The 12,876-nt window shown below is 42.5% G+C and overlaps 1 protein-coding gene across 1 annotated transcript in view; it reads right to left on the bottom strand.

Annotated features, from left to right (window-relative positions):
* The window catches only part of LOC133612392 (class I histocompatibility antigen, F10 alpha chain-like), a 91,448-nt gene that overhangs the window by 28,658 nt on the left and 49,914 nt on the right, over window positions 1–12,876 (bottom strand). The window lies entirely within an intron of this gene.

The raw sequence follows: 12,876 nt of genomic DNA, 5'->3' as shown, positions 1-12,876 counted from the left end.
TTACATTATTTACAATCCGGTGGGTGGGATATGCGGGGGGGGGGGGGGGTTAAGTTTGGTTGGTATCAACAATTGCATCATCAGAGAAATTGACATTGGAACAGTGTAGGTCTGACTTGGTACATACTGTGTGTACAGCGAGTATCGGACACAGAGAGAGATCAGAAATTATAAGAAAAAGTGACTACATTTGATTTTTTACAATCCGAAGAGGGATGATGAGGAAGGGAGGGTGTTAGTTTAGGGTTGAAGTTGCCTGGAGGTGTTGGCTTTGACAGTTGGGATTGCTTGTTTGCTTTAAAATGTTTTTTCTCACCACGATAGGGCGAAACCATCCTTGCCCAGGCACACCCTCCTGGTTTTTGGAGTATGTATATATATGAGTATGTATATTTGGGGTTTTGGCACCAGCCGCTGGACTATATCTGACCAATCTAAGTCTTATGAGCACGAACTGATGAAGCCTACTCGGATAAGCGGAGAAACATCTTCCAAGACAAACCAAGCAGTCCAGTTGTGAACGATTGAATGCCCTGAGACATTACTTTTATGTGCATCCTTGAACTGGTGCCCTGGTGAGCATGGCAGCCCCACATCAAAGTTAAGTTGCGGTTTGAACCCGCCAAGTCACTTTCCATGTGAGCTATCTGGCAACATGCCAGTTTGGCTATGACGATGACACCATTTACTGTTTAGGATTGTTTTGTGAACTGGTTTTTATGTTTTCTAACACAGGAGTGTACACACCTAAAAAGGGCGGGACAAGTCACACTATCAAGTCGAAAAGAAAACAAACGCTGTGGACGACAGGAATGAGAAAACAACTATTGATGGGGCCAAATGTGCCAAGGTTTCAAGACTCTGAAGAGAAATGGAGGGGCGTTTCACGAAGCGCATATCCAGGCATGCTTCTTTAGGGGAGGAGCCAAAAATGTGGACGTGTGACGCCTTGTTGCAAAATTGTACCATGTGACCGCTTCGGGACGCGGTTCAGCCTCACTGCCCGTTTGTACCACGTAACAGTTTTGGAATGCGGATTCAGTTTTGCCAGAACATTAGATAACTCATAAACCACCCAAGCTCCATTGAAAATGTGGGCTTTTGAGACTTGTGGTCAGTTCTGGATAGATTTTTAAAATGCCACAAGAATCAAAGAAGATCGACAAACTGAATTCAATCGACAAACCTGATATCCATGTAATGACTATTAAATACGCTTCTTTTATTGTTGACATTGTCAGAACTTTGGTAGCACGATGGTAAGACGTGGGTTTGATTCTCTGCAATGTCAGTTCCCAAATCACTGACAACATTACGTTTATTAAAGTAACGTATTCTGTATTTATTCTTTTTAACCAGCTCTCAGAAATCCATAGCTGGATAATGAAGGGATTTTGTCAGAAAAAAAAAAGAAAGAATCGCCTAAAACCAAAAATAAAAATGTACTAAATCTCCTCTGTTCTGTACATCCTTGTCCAAGTTACATTATATTGTCATCTTCCTCTTTATGCCATTTCCTCAAGATGACTGAAAAATATGATACAACCTGCCAAATATGATTCTTCCATGTTGGCAAAATACAAACACAAACACTATATATATATATATATATATATATATATATATATGCAGTGTTGGGACTAACGCGTTACTGTAACGTCGTTAGTTTCGGCGGTAACTAGTAATCTTAACGCGTTATTTTTTATATTCAGTAACTCAGTTACCGTTACTACATGATGCGTTACTGCGTTATTTTACGTTATTTTTTATGTAGTATCGGCTAGAAACAGAAGATCTGAGTGTTTTATTGCAGCGCTGCGTGGAGAAGAAGAGGCGTGCTTTGTGTGGGCGGGGTGGGGGGCTCCCAGACCGTAGTTGAGGGGCGCAGGGAGAAGTTCCTCCAGGGCCTATGTACTTCGGGGCTAACAACCTTCACTTTACCCGGAAGTGGGTCTTTACAGCTGAGGGTGAATGACGAGCCCGGCGGTTTGTTGCAACTTTGTGACTTTATTGGACGCAGCCATCCACCAAGCTAGAGCACCTGCACGCGCTCACTGTCGCCGCTCCCTCACTTCTCTCGCCCACTCACTCACTGACGTCACTCACCTCACATGCTGTCATATCTTAAAGGGCCACACACACACACACACACACACACACACACACACACACACATACGCTACTCTCATAACAACTAACATGACATCATGGTGAAGTGAAGCCAGAAGTCGAGTGTCTTAACATTCTCACTACTTTTCTTTTGTCGAGCACAAAGAAAAGAACATTTTAGAATGTAAGTTGTGTCTAGGATCAAAGATCCTATCTACTAGAGATGCGCGGATAGGCAATTTATCTCATCCGCAACCGCGTCAGAAAGTCGTCAACCATCCGCCATCCACCCGATGTAACGTTTGATCAGAACTGCATCCGCCCGCCATCCGCCCGTTGTTATATATCTAATATTAATTAAAAAAAAAAAAAAGGGTGAAAACTACGCGAATTGCACCTTGTGCAGACAAGATTTTTCGATCGGACACGGAGGAATTAGCGATGTAAAAGACCACGTTGGGACAAAAAAACACAAGTCTAATGCCGTTGCTAGCGATACAAGTGGAAAACTTTCAACGTTTTTCGTCGCCCAAACAGATTCTTTGGATGTGATAAATGCCAAAGTTTTATTTACGGAGGCAATAATTGAGCATGGACTTCCAATTGCACTGGCTGATCACATGGGACAGTTAATAATGTAATGCAACCTTTAAAAATCATTACGCGGTGATCGCGATCCCAAAAATAAACTTTTCTTGCATGATAATGTCCAGAAAAATTCGCTTTATATTACTATAGAGTCCTTTTAACGAATGAGTTTGATGGTTTATCACAAACCTTAAATGAAATTCCATGGCCACTGTCCTGCTCTCTATATCAACCAGGGTGAGCCCCACCCCTTTCGTGAGCGCACTGAGCGCGGAGTGACCCCTTTTACGCGCCCCCGGCAACAGGGGTGGCAAGCAGGTAAGCTGCGCGGGCGGAGCGCGCGGAGTGACCCATGTTACGAGCCCCCGGCCACGGGGGTGGCGGGCAGGTAAGCTGCTTACCTGCTGCGCGTGACGCCGGCCGCGTCGAAAGCGGACGAGGCGGGGTGTCGGTGCGGTGGGCGCGGTAGTGACCCTGGACGTGCGTCAGGCCCTTCTCGCGGATCGCCTCAGCTACGGCTCCTGGTGGGGCCCTCTCCGGGGAAGGGGCCTCGGTCCCGGACCCCGGCGAGGCGTCGGGGGCCTTCTCCGCTCCGTAAAAGTGTCCATCTCTTTTTTTTTTTTCTTCTGTTGTGGCATATGCAGCAGGTGCCTGCTCGTTTTTCGTATGTGGGTAACAACATTTAACTATGTATATATATTTCCCAATTGGTTTAACTGCCACCCGCAAAAAAAATAAAATAAAAAAAAAATAAAAAAAAAATCTAATTAATCCGCCCGACCCGACCCGCGAGCGGATAAAATCTTATTTTTTTTAATTTCATCCGCCCGATCCGCGGATAATCCGCGGACTCCGCGGTTGTGTCCGCAAACCGCGCATCTCTACTATCTACTTAAAGTTAAAGTTAAAGTGCCATTATGTTGCAGCTATTTAAAATAGTGTTGTCAATTTGTTCTGGCCTGAAATAAATTGGCCCTTTGAAACATATCTTTGTCTTTGTGTGTTGTATGTAGACCACATTGCTTAGCAGACTTTGTGTGTTGTATGTAGACCACATGGCTTAGCAGACTTTGTGTGTTGTATGTAGACCACATGGCTTAGCAGACTTTGTGTGTTGTATGTAGACCACATGGCTTAGCAGACTTTGTGTGTTGTATGTAGACCACATTGCTTAGCAGACTTTGTGTGTTGTATGTAGACCACATGGCTTAGCAGACTTTGTGTGTTGTATGTAGACCACATGGCTTAGCAGACTTTGTGTGTTGTATGTAGACCACATTGCTTAGCAGACTTTGTGTGTTGTATGTAGACCACATGGCTTAGCAGACTTTGTGTGTTGTATGTAGACCACATGGCTTAGCAGACTTTGTGTGTTGTATGTAGACCACATGGCTTAGCAGACTTTGTGTGTTGTATGTAGACCACATTGCTTAGCAGACTTTGTGTGTTGTATGTAGACCACATGGCTTAGCAGACTTTGTGTGTTGTATGTAGACCACATTGCTTAGCAGACTTTGTGTGTTGTATGTAGACCACATGGCTTAGCAGACTTTGTGTGTTGTATGTAGACCACATGGCTTAGCAGACTTTGTGTGTTGTATGTAGACCACATGGCTTAGCAGACTTTGTGTGTTGTATGTAGACCACATGGCTTAGCAGACTTTGTGTGTTGTATGTCGACCACATGGCTTAGCAGACTTTGTGTGTTGTATGTAGACCACATTGCTTAGCAGACTTTGTGTGTTGTATGTAGACCACATGGCTTAGCAGACTTTGTGTGTTGTATGTAGACCACATGGCTTAGCAGACTTTGTGTGTTGTATGTACACTGAAAAAAATGATTTTTTTTTGGCCTTGTAATTGTTACCACGGATATTGAATTAAATTTTACAAGGATTTATTATTTCACTTCTTTTACTTTAAAATCTCACCTTTTATTTAATGTCTTACTTGATGGTTGTCTGTAACTTTGTATCCTCACTTTTATATGTAAATTTGATCATTCACTCCAAGTAATATTTACTTAACTAATATATTGATTTTACAACCGAATACCAGAAAGTCAAATATACTTGGGTAATAGCAGTGAAGCTCGCCACCTTGTGGCCACTCTGCGCATGCGTCAGAGGATCGTTTGCGCTTTTCCTCTCAGACATGCCCAGGGGCACCAAGTTTTCACTGGAGGACAGAAGACAGTCATTTAACAAGAAAGTTCATGGATATGGAGCCACATTGGTATGTTATATGCTTAATTAACTTTGCTTATCTGTTCAAGTCAGTGTTGGAATATGGAATAGTTAACGTTAGCATTAGCTAACCCGTTTAGCCTGCCAGCTAGCTAGCTAGCTAACAACTGCAAACTTGGCATTGTGGCACGCGGCTACTTTTTTGGATGTCTTTATGGTTGCAGAACAGGAGATTTTTATTTTTACTAAACTTGTAAGGCTTCATTTATGATATATATATATATATATATATATATATATATATATATATATATATATATATTTATTTTTATTTTTTATTTATATATATATACCCTTTTTGGATTCACTCGAGGGAGTACTTGAGAGTGCTCCCCCGGGTGATTCCCTCGTTCTACTGGGGGACTTCAACGCTCATATTGGCAACGACAGTGAAACCTGGAGAGGCGTGATTGGGAAGAATGGCCGCCCGGATCTGAACCCAAGTGGTGTTTTGTTATTGGACTTTTGTGCCCGTCACGGATTGTCCATAACGAACACCATGTTCAAGCATAAGGGTGTCCATATGTGCACTTGGCACCAGGACACCCTAGGCCGCAGTTCTATGATCGACTTTGTAGTTGTGTCATCGGATTTGCGGCCTCATGTTTTGGACACTCGGGTGAAGAGAGGGGCGGAGCTTTCTACCGATCACCACCTGGTGGTGAGTTGGCTGCGATGGTGGGGGAGGATGCCGGACAGACCTGGCAGGGCCAAACGCATTGTGAGGGTTTGCTGGGAACGTCTGGCAGAGTCTCCTGTCAGAGAGAGTTTCAATTCCCACCTCCGGAAGAACTTTGAACATGTCACGAGGGAGGTGCTGGACATTGAGTCCGAGTGGACCATGTTCCGCACCTCTATTGTCGAGGCGGCTGATTGGAGCTGTGGCCGCAAGGTAGTTGGTGCCTGTCGTGGCGGTAATCCTAGAACCCGTTGGTGGACACCGGCGGTGAGGGATGCCGTCAAGCTGAAGAAGGAGTCCTATCGGGTTCTTTTGGCTCATGGGACTCCTGAGGCAGCGGACAGGTACCGACAGGCCAAGCGGTGTGCGGCTTCAGCGGTCGCGGAGGCAAAAATTCGGACATGGGAGGAGTTCGGGGAAGCCATGGAAAACGACTTCCGGACGGCTTCGAAGCGATTCTGGACCACCATCCGCCGCCTCAGGAAGGGGAAGCAGTGCACTACCAACACCGTGTATGGTGCGGATGGTGTTCTGCTGACCTCGACTGCGGAAGTTGTGGATCGGTGGAGGGAATACTTCGAAGACCTCCTCAATCCCACCAACACGTCTTCCTATGAGGAAGCAGTGCCTGAGGAATCTGTGGTGGGCTCTCCTATTTCTGGGGCTGAGGTTGCTGAGGTAGTTAAAAAGCTCCTCGGTGGCAAGGCCCCGGGGGTGGATGAGATCCGCCCGGAGTTCCTTAAGGCTCTGGATGCTGTAGGGCTGTCTTGGTTAACAAGACTCTGCAGCATCGCGTGGACATCGGGGGCAGTACCTCTGGATTGGCAGACCGGGGTGGTGGTTCCTCTCTTTAAAAAGGGGAACCGGAGGGTGTGTTCTAACTATCGTGGGATCACACTCCTCAGCCTTCCCGGTAAGGTCTATTCAGGTGTACTGGAGAGGAGGCTACGCCGGATAGTCGAACCTCGGATTCAGGAGGAACAGTGTGGTTTTCGTCCTGGTCGTGGAACTGTGGACCAGCTCTATACTCTCGGCAGGGTCCTTGAGGGTGCATGGGAGTTTGCCCAACCAGTCTACATGTCCTTTGTGGACTTGGAGAAGGCATTCGACCGTGTCCCTCGGGAAGTCCTGTGGGGAGTGCTCAGAGAGTATGGGGTTTCGGACTGTCTGATTGTGGCGGTCCGCTCCCTGTATGATCAGTGTCAGAGCTTGGTTCGCATTGCCGGCAGTAAGTCGGACACGTTTCCGGTGAGGGTTGGACTCCGCCAAGGCTGCCCTTTGTCACCGATTCTGTTCATAACTTTTATGAAGGCGTTGAGGGGATCCGGTTTGGTGGCTGCAGGATTAGGTCTCTGCTTTTTGCAGATGATTTGGTCCTGATGGCTTCATCTGGCCAGGATCTTCAGCTCTCACTGGATCGGAGCAGCTGAGTGTGAAGCGACTGGGATGAGAATCAGCACCTCCAAGTCCGAGTCCATGGTTCTCGCCCGGAAAAGGGTGGAGTGCCATCTCCGGGTTGGGGAGGAGATCTTGCCCCAAGTGGAGGAGTTCAAGTACCTCGGAGTCTTGTTCACGAGTGAGGGAAGAGTGGATCGTGAGATCGACAGGCGGATCGGTGCGGCGTCTTCAGTAATGCGGACGCTGTATCGATCCGTTGTGGTGAAGAAGGAGCTGAGCCGGAAGGCAAAGCTCTCAATTTACCGGTCGATCTACGTTCCCATCCTCACCTATGGTCATGAGCTTTGGGTTATGACCGAAAGGACAAGATCACGGGTACAAGCGGCCGAAATGAGTTTCCTCCGCCGGGTGGCGGGGCTCTCCCTTAGAGATAGGGTGAGAAGCTCTGTCATCCGGGGGGAGCTCAAAGTAAAGCCGCTGCTCCTCCACATCGAGAGGAGCCACATGAGGTGGTTCGGGCATCTGGTCAGGATGCCACCCGAGCGCCTCCCTAAGGAGGTGTTTAGGGCATGTCCGACCGGTAGGAGGCCACGAGGAAGACCCAGGACACGTTGGGAAGACTATGTCTCCCGGCTGGCCTGGGAACGCCTCGGGATCCCCCGGGAGGAGCTGGACGAAGTGGCTGGGGAGAGGGAAGTCTGGGCTTCCCTGCTTAGGCTGCTGCCCCCGCGACCCGACCTCGGATAAGCGGAAGAAGATGGATGGATGGATGCATATATATATATATATATATATCCTCCAAATTTTTTTCAGTGTTCTTCTTCTTGTTCCTCTTCCTGTTTTACGGTGGTTGGCATCCAACTTAATGGTGCATTACCGCCACCTTCTGCTCTGGAGTGTGGGTCAGACACTTTCTTTAAGAAGTAGAAAAAGAAAACAACAGACTGCTACGCTCCCGCAAACTGTGAGGCTTTTTCGCCCTAAAAATGGAGGATTTGATTTCTAAAATAAGGAATTTTTCAAGACTGGACTTTCGGTCAAAGCAAGAAGTCATTAATACTGGGAGACCAACGCCAGAGCTGCCAGATTTGATTCAAACTTTTGGGGTCCGAGGACAGAAAATAACGCGTTCATTTAAAAAAGATTGGTATACTGGAAAAGAATAGCTTTGTGGCTGTGCTACAAAAAAACATTTATTGCTTTCCTTACCTTTCATTTTCAACGAGTGACCGTGTTTGGACCCAAATGGCATATACTGATCTGAAAAACCTGCCAAGAAGCCTCGAAAAGTATGAAAGCTCGTCTGCCCACATTCAAGGTCAGATTTCTTTCAAAACGTTCAGAATATCACGTATTGATCTGGCTCTAAATGAACAACGGAGACTAAATATCAGCATCCACAATGCCAATGTAAAGGAAAATCGTGAGATATTAAAAAATCTGATAAACGCCACTTGCTTTTTGGGGAAACAGGAGCTTGCATTTCGTGGCAATTATCTCAATTGAGAAGGAGAGACTTTTAAAACTCAAAGAAAAAGAGAAAAAGGAGGACTTCTACAACAAAGTCATAGTGTTAGAATAATTATGTATAAGTTATCACACAACTCTTATGCTTAAAGGCCGTTGCTATAGTTATTATCAATTGTGCTGAAGTTGTACTTTTCTATCCGTGCAAAGGCACACAACTTGTAATCTTCCATTGCGAGTTGTCTCGTATCAGCAGTTTGTTTCCAGACCCTGCCTGCTGACAGCCAAGGACGGACATAGAGTACCTAAACGCAGATAAAACAGAGACAGAAATCACGAGTGTCAGCACATTTCCATTCTGAATAATCATGTATTGTGTCTACTGGGGCTGCTTGCATTACCACTCCCTTCAGAAGCAGCCTCAGTGATGTTAACTAGGGACCTCCCGAATAAATAGAGGAGCACGTGGGACTGTACCTTAGAGCGTAGGGTGAAACTGCAACCCAGTACGTCTCTCCACATGAGCAAAATTAAACTCTGTCTCTGCTTGATTCCTTGCTTCTTGTCTCGTTTAATAAATAGTTTGGTGTTTGAACCTGACACATAGAGATCTTCGTCCAGAAGGAAAGGCGAATGGACTTCATTTACAAGTAAAGGTAAGATTAACTGTCTAGTGCAGGGGTCCCCAAACTACGGCCTGCGGGCCCGATGCGGCCCGCATAGTCCAACATCCGGCCCGCGTGAAGTCCTAAGGTCTAAAAAAATAAAATAAATTATTATTATCATTATTATTTTTTAAATATACATATATATTTTTTAATCTTTCCTTTCTAATCCATTTTCCACCGCTTGTTACTCTCGGTGTCTCCTAGCCGCTCAGGCTTATCATATTGTCTAAAAATGCATTTTCCCATCGATAACGTGACATCATTGCGCTTGCGCCGCAGTGTCGGGCGAGCACGCAGCAAGTGCGCGCTCTTTCAGTCAATTAGTGCTCGAGGAATACATATATGTATATATACTGTATGTATATATATATATATATATATATATATATATATATATATATATATATATATATATTATATTTACATTTGCAGCCCTCTTGGCGTCTTTACTCAATTAAACAATGCAGAACAAAAGTGATTTAAATCAAACAAATGCAAATAAACAGAAGAATGTTCGTTTGCATTTCGCATCAGAATTAGCTTCTTCTTTTTTTTTAACTCCCTTTTTATCGTTACTATGAGACGATGACGTCATCGAGCGACTTCTGGCGACTTTTACAACAGAATTAATTAAAATGAATGAAATAAGTTTTATTTCGGTCATATAATCAACCATCAACCATTTTGTGTGACCTGTTTAACAGAACAGATTAGACATATTAACAATCATACACATTTACACACAAAAAGAAAAGAAAAGAAAAAGAATGACCGAAAAAGGAATAGGCTGAAGCCAAAGCTTATATTTGCCTATCCTATACATTCTCTGAACATTAGATTGCCTGGAACATCAACGTTAAAAAAATAAAATAAAATAAATGGGATGAAAGTAATTGTTACTATATTTTATAATTTTCAATTATTTCACCTTTCAAGGTTTTCTTAAACCTTAACAAAGAACTACATGTCTTCAGCTCATCACTGAGCTTGTTCCACAACAGCCAATAGCTACTCTCCTTACTGAGGAGGTCATGACACTGTTCAGCACCAGACGTCCTCCAAGCACCGCCTCACCATTTCCACCATGTGGAGCCAAATTCAAGTGAGTAAGGTTGATATTCCAATGCTTGTATTCTTCTTTAATTAGTTATTTTCTCACTAAGCAGGGTTTTACAGTATGATTGATGTTGATTATGAACGTGTTCAAACATGTACTGTCGAGTGACATTGTCTAGTTTTATGCTAGCAGTGCAGCAGCAATATTTATGTCTTCATTCAGGTAACTTTCACCCATATAACTAACTCTGTGTTTATTGTGCTTGTTACTAGTGATCATTTCACCCATATAACTAACTAACTGTGTGTTTATTGTGTCTGCTACTAGTGATCATTTCACCCATATAACTAACTAACTGTGTTTATTGTGTCTGCTACTAGTGAACATTTCCCCCATATAACTAACTAACTGTGTGTTTATTGTGTCTGCTACTAGTGAACATTTCACCCATATAACTAACTAACTGTGTGTTTATTGTTTCTGCTACTAGTGATCATTTCACCCATATAACCAACTGTGTGTTTATTGTGCTTGTTACTAGTGATAATTTGACCCATATAACTAACTGTGTTTATTGTGCTTGCTACTAGTGATAATTTCACCCATGTAACTAACTGTGTTTATTGTGTCTGCTACTAGTGATAATTTCACCCATATAACTAACTGTGTTTATTGTGCTTGCTACTAGTGATCATTTCACCCATATAACTAACTAACTGTGTGTTTATTGTGTCTGCTACTAGTGATCATTTTACCCATATAACTAACTGTTTATTGTGCTTGTTACTAGTGATCATTTCACCCATATAACTAACTGTGTTTATTGTGCTTGCTACTAGTAATCATTTTACCCATATAACTAACTGTGTGTTTATTGTGCTTGTTACTAGTGTTAATTTCACCCATATAACTAACTGTGTGTTTATTGTGTCTGCTACTAGTGATCATTCCACCCATATAACTAACTAACTGTGTGTTTATTGTGTTTGCTACTAGTGATCATGTTGCCACCTGTCTTATGGCATAGTTTTAACAAGTAAATGGTCGTTTGTTTAGTATGCTAATGATCGCTTATTAGCATGTATGCTAGGTGTTTAGCTGTGGACTAGAACTTGGTCAGTCTTAGTTAAGTTGTAAGTTTACTTACTTACAGTCTTAGTTAAGTTGTAAGTTTACTTACTTACAGTCTTAGTTAAGTTGTAAGTTTACTTACTTACAGTCTTAGTTAAGGTGTAAGTTTACTTACTTACAGTCTTAGTTAAGTTGTAAGTTTACTTACTTACAGTCTTAGTTAAGTTGCATAAACGTTTATTAAGTGAATTGTGACTCCAGAATATCTACTATCTTGTTTTTCACAGACCCCAAATGAATTGAGTGGACTAACAGTTGGTAAGTTAGTTTATATTATACTGCAACAGTAGACATTATCCAGCATGTGATAGATATTATCTTAACTTACTTTATTAAACAGCATTAAATGTGAGCCACGTTAGACACATTAGCAGTAATTCATGTTGCCAGAAGTGATTGATAAATCATCTTTGCTCACAGTTAGCATGTCTTCATACTATACCAGCTGTTTAAAAAAGTATTACTTTCAAGTAATGTTTCTATTTTCTATAAAAACACCACATTTTAAGCACATTAATAGGTAACTATTTGTTGACTGTTTTCTTGGTCATTAATGTTTTCTCTTTTTATATATAAACAGAACATGTTGCTGCATGTCTTGTTTAGCCAAGAGCAGAATGTCAGGCTGTGTGATCCAACACTTGATGGCTTCCTAAAAGAAGGTCAGTCTTAGCGTCAAGATAAAACAATGTTACAATCAAGATGAGGGGAGTCCTGAACCAATATTCATATTGAATATTGGTCCAAAATCAGCAACAAAACATGTATCAGATGATTTCAGCTTGCATTAAACAATGTTGCAGACTAAAACTGCAAATTTGTCAGTCATTATAAACAATTATCACGTCATTATTGTTGTACAGCATGTACACACACACAAAGTCCCCAAGGCAGAAGCTTAATAGAAAGTATCCAGTAACAAACGTCTTCGCATCATTCAACTTACTGCGTCATGAGCTTAATTTAAAGAATTATTGTGGCCGTTGGATGTACCGCAAAAACAATAAAACTAATTAGCACTCCACTTCAAAAGCATACATTAGGTTAGTGCTTTTGATACAAACCATTGTTCTCTTAAGTAATTTCACTCGGCCAATAATTTTCTAACATTCTGCCATACCAAAATAAAAGAATGTGCTTTTATGTCGTAAGTTTAGTGTTTTTCAAACCCAACATTGTTCTGTGAATAATTTCACTTGATCAAGCCTTTTTAAACATTCCACACTATAAAATAATAAAAGTATGTTCTATAATTTGTGCTAATATATCAGATTAATATCAGTGTCAGTTTTGTTTTAGTTCTAGTCTGACAATGCATTTTAGTGTAAGTCATATTTTAGTCATCTAAATGGATTTAGTTTTAGTGTAGGTAGTCAACATTTTAGTAGACTTGAATTACAGTCAATTTAGATAAAAGTTTAAAGGATAACGCATCTTTGAAGTTGACTTGGAATCTTCCGAGTCACATTGAGCAATGAAGAACTTGGTAATCCCTGACCATCAACATTTATCTTCACATTTAATTTAAAGGTT

The sequence above is a fragment of the Nerophis lumbriciformis genome, linkage group LG01 (genome assembly GCF_033978685.3).
Source record: "Nerophis lumbriciformis linkage group LG01, RoL_Nlum_v2.1, whole genome shotgun sequence".
NCBI classification, from domain to species: domain Eukaryota; kingdom Metazoa; phylum Chordata; class Actinopteri; order Syngnathiformes; family Syngnathidae; genus Nerophis; species Nerophis lumbriciformis.
Note: the sequence above shows the minus strand (reverse complement) of the source record. Positions and strands in the feature narration are given on the sequence as shown.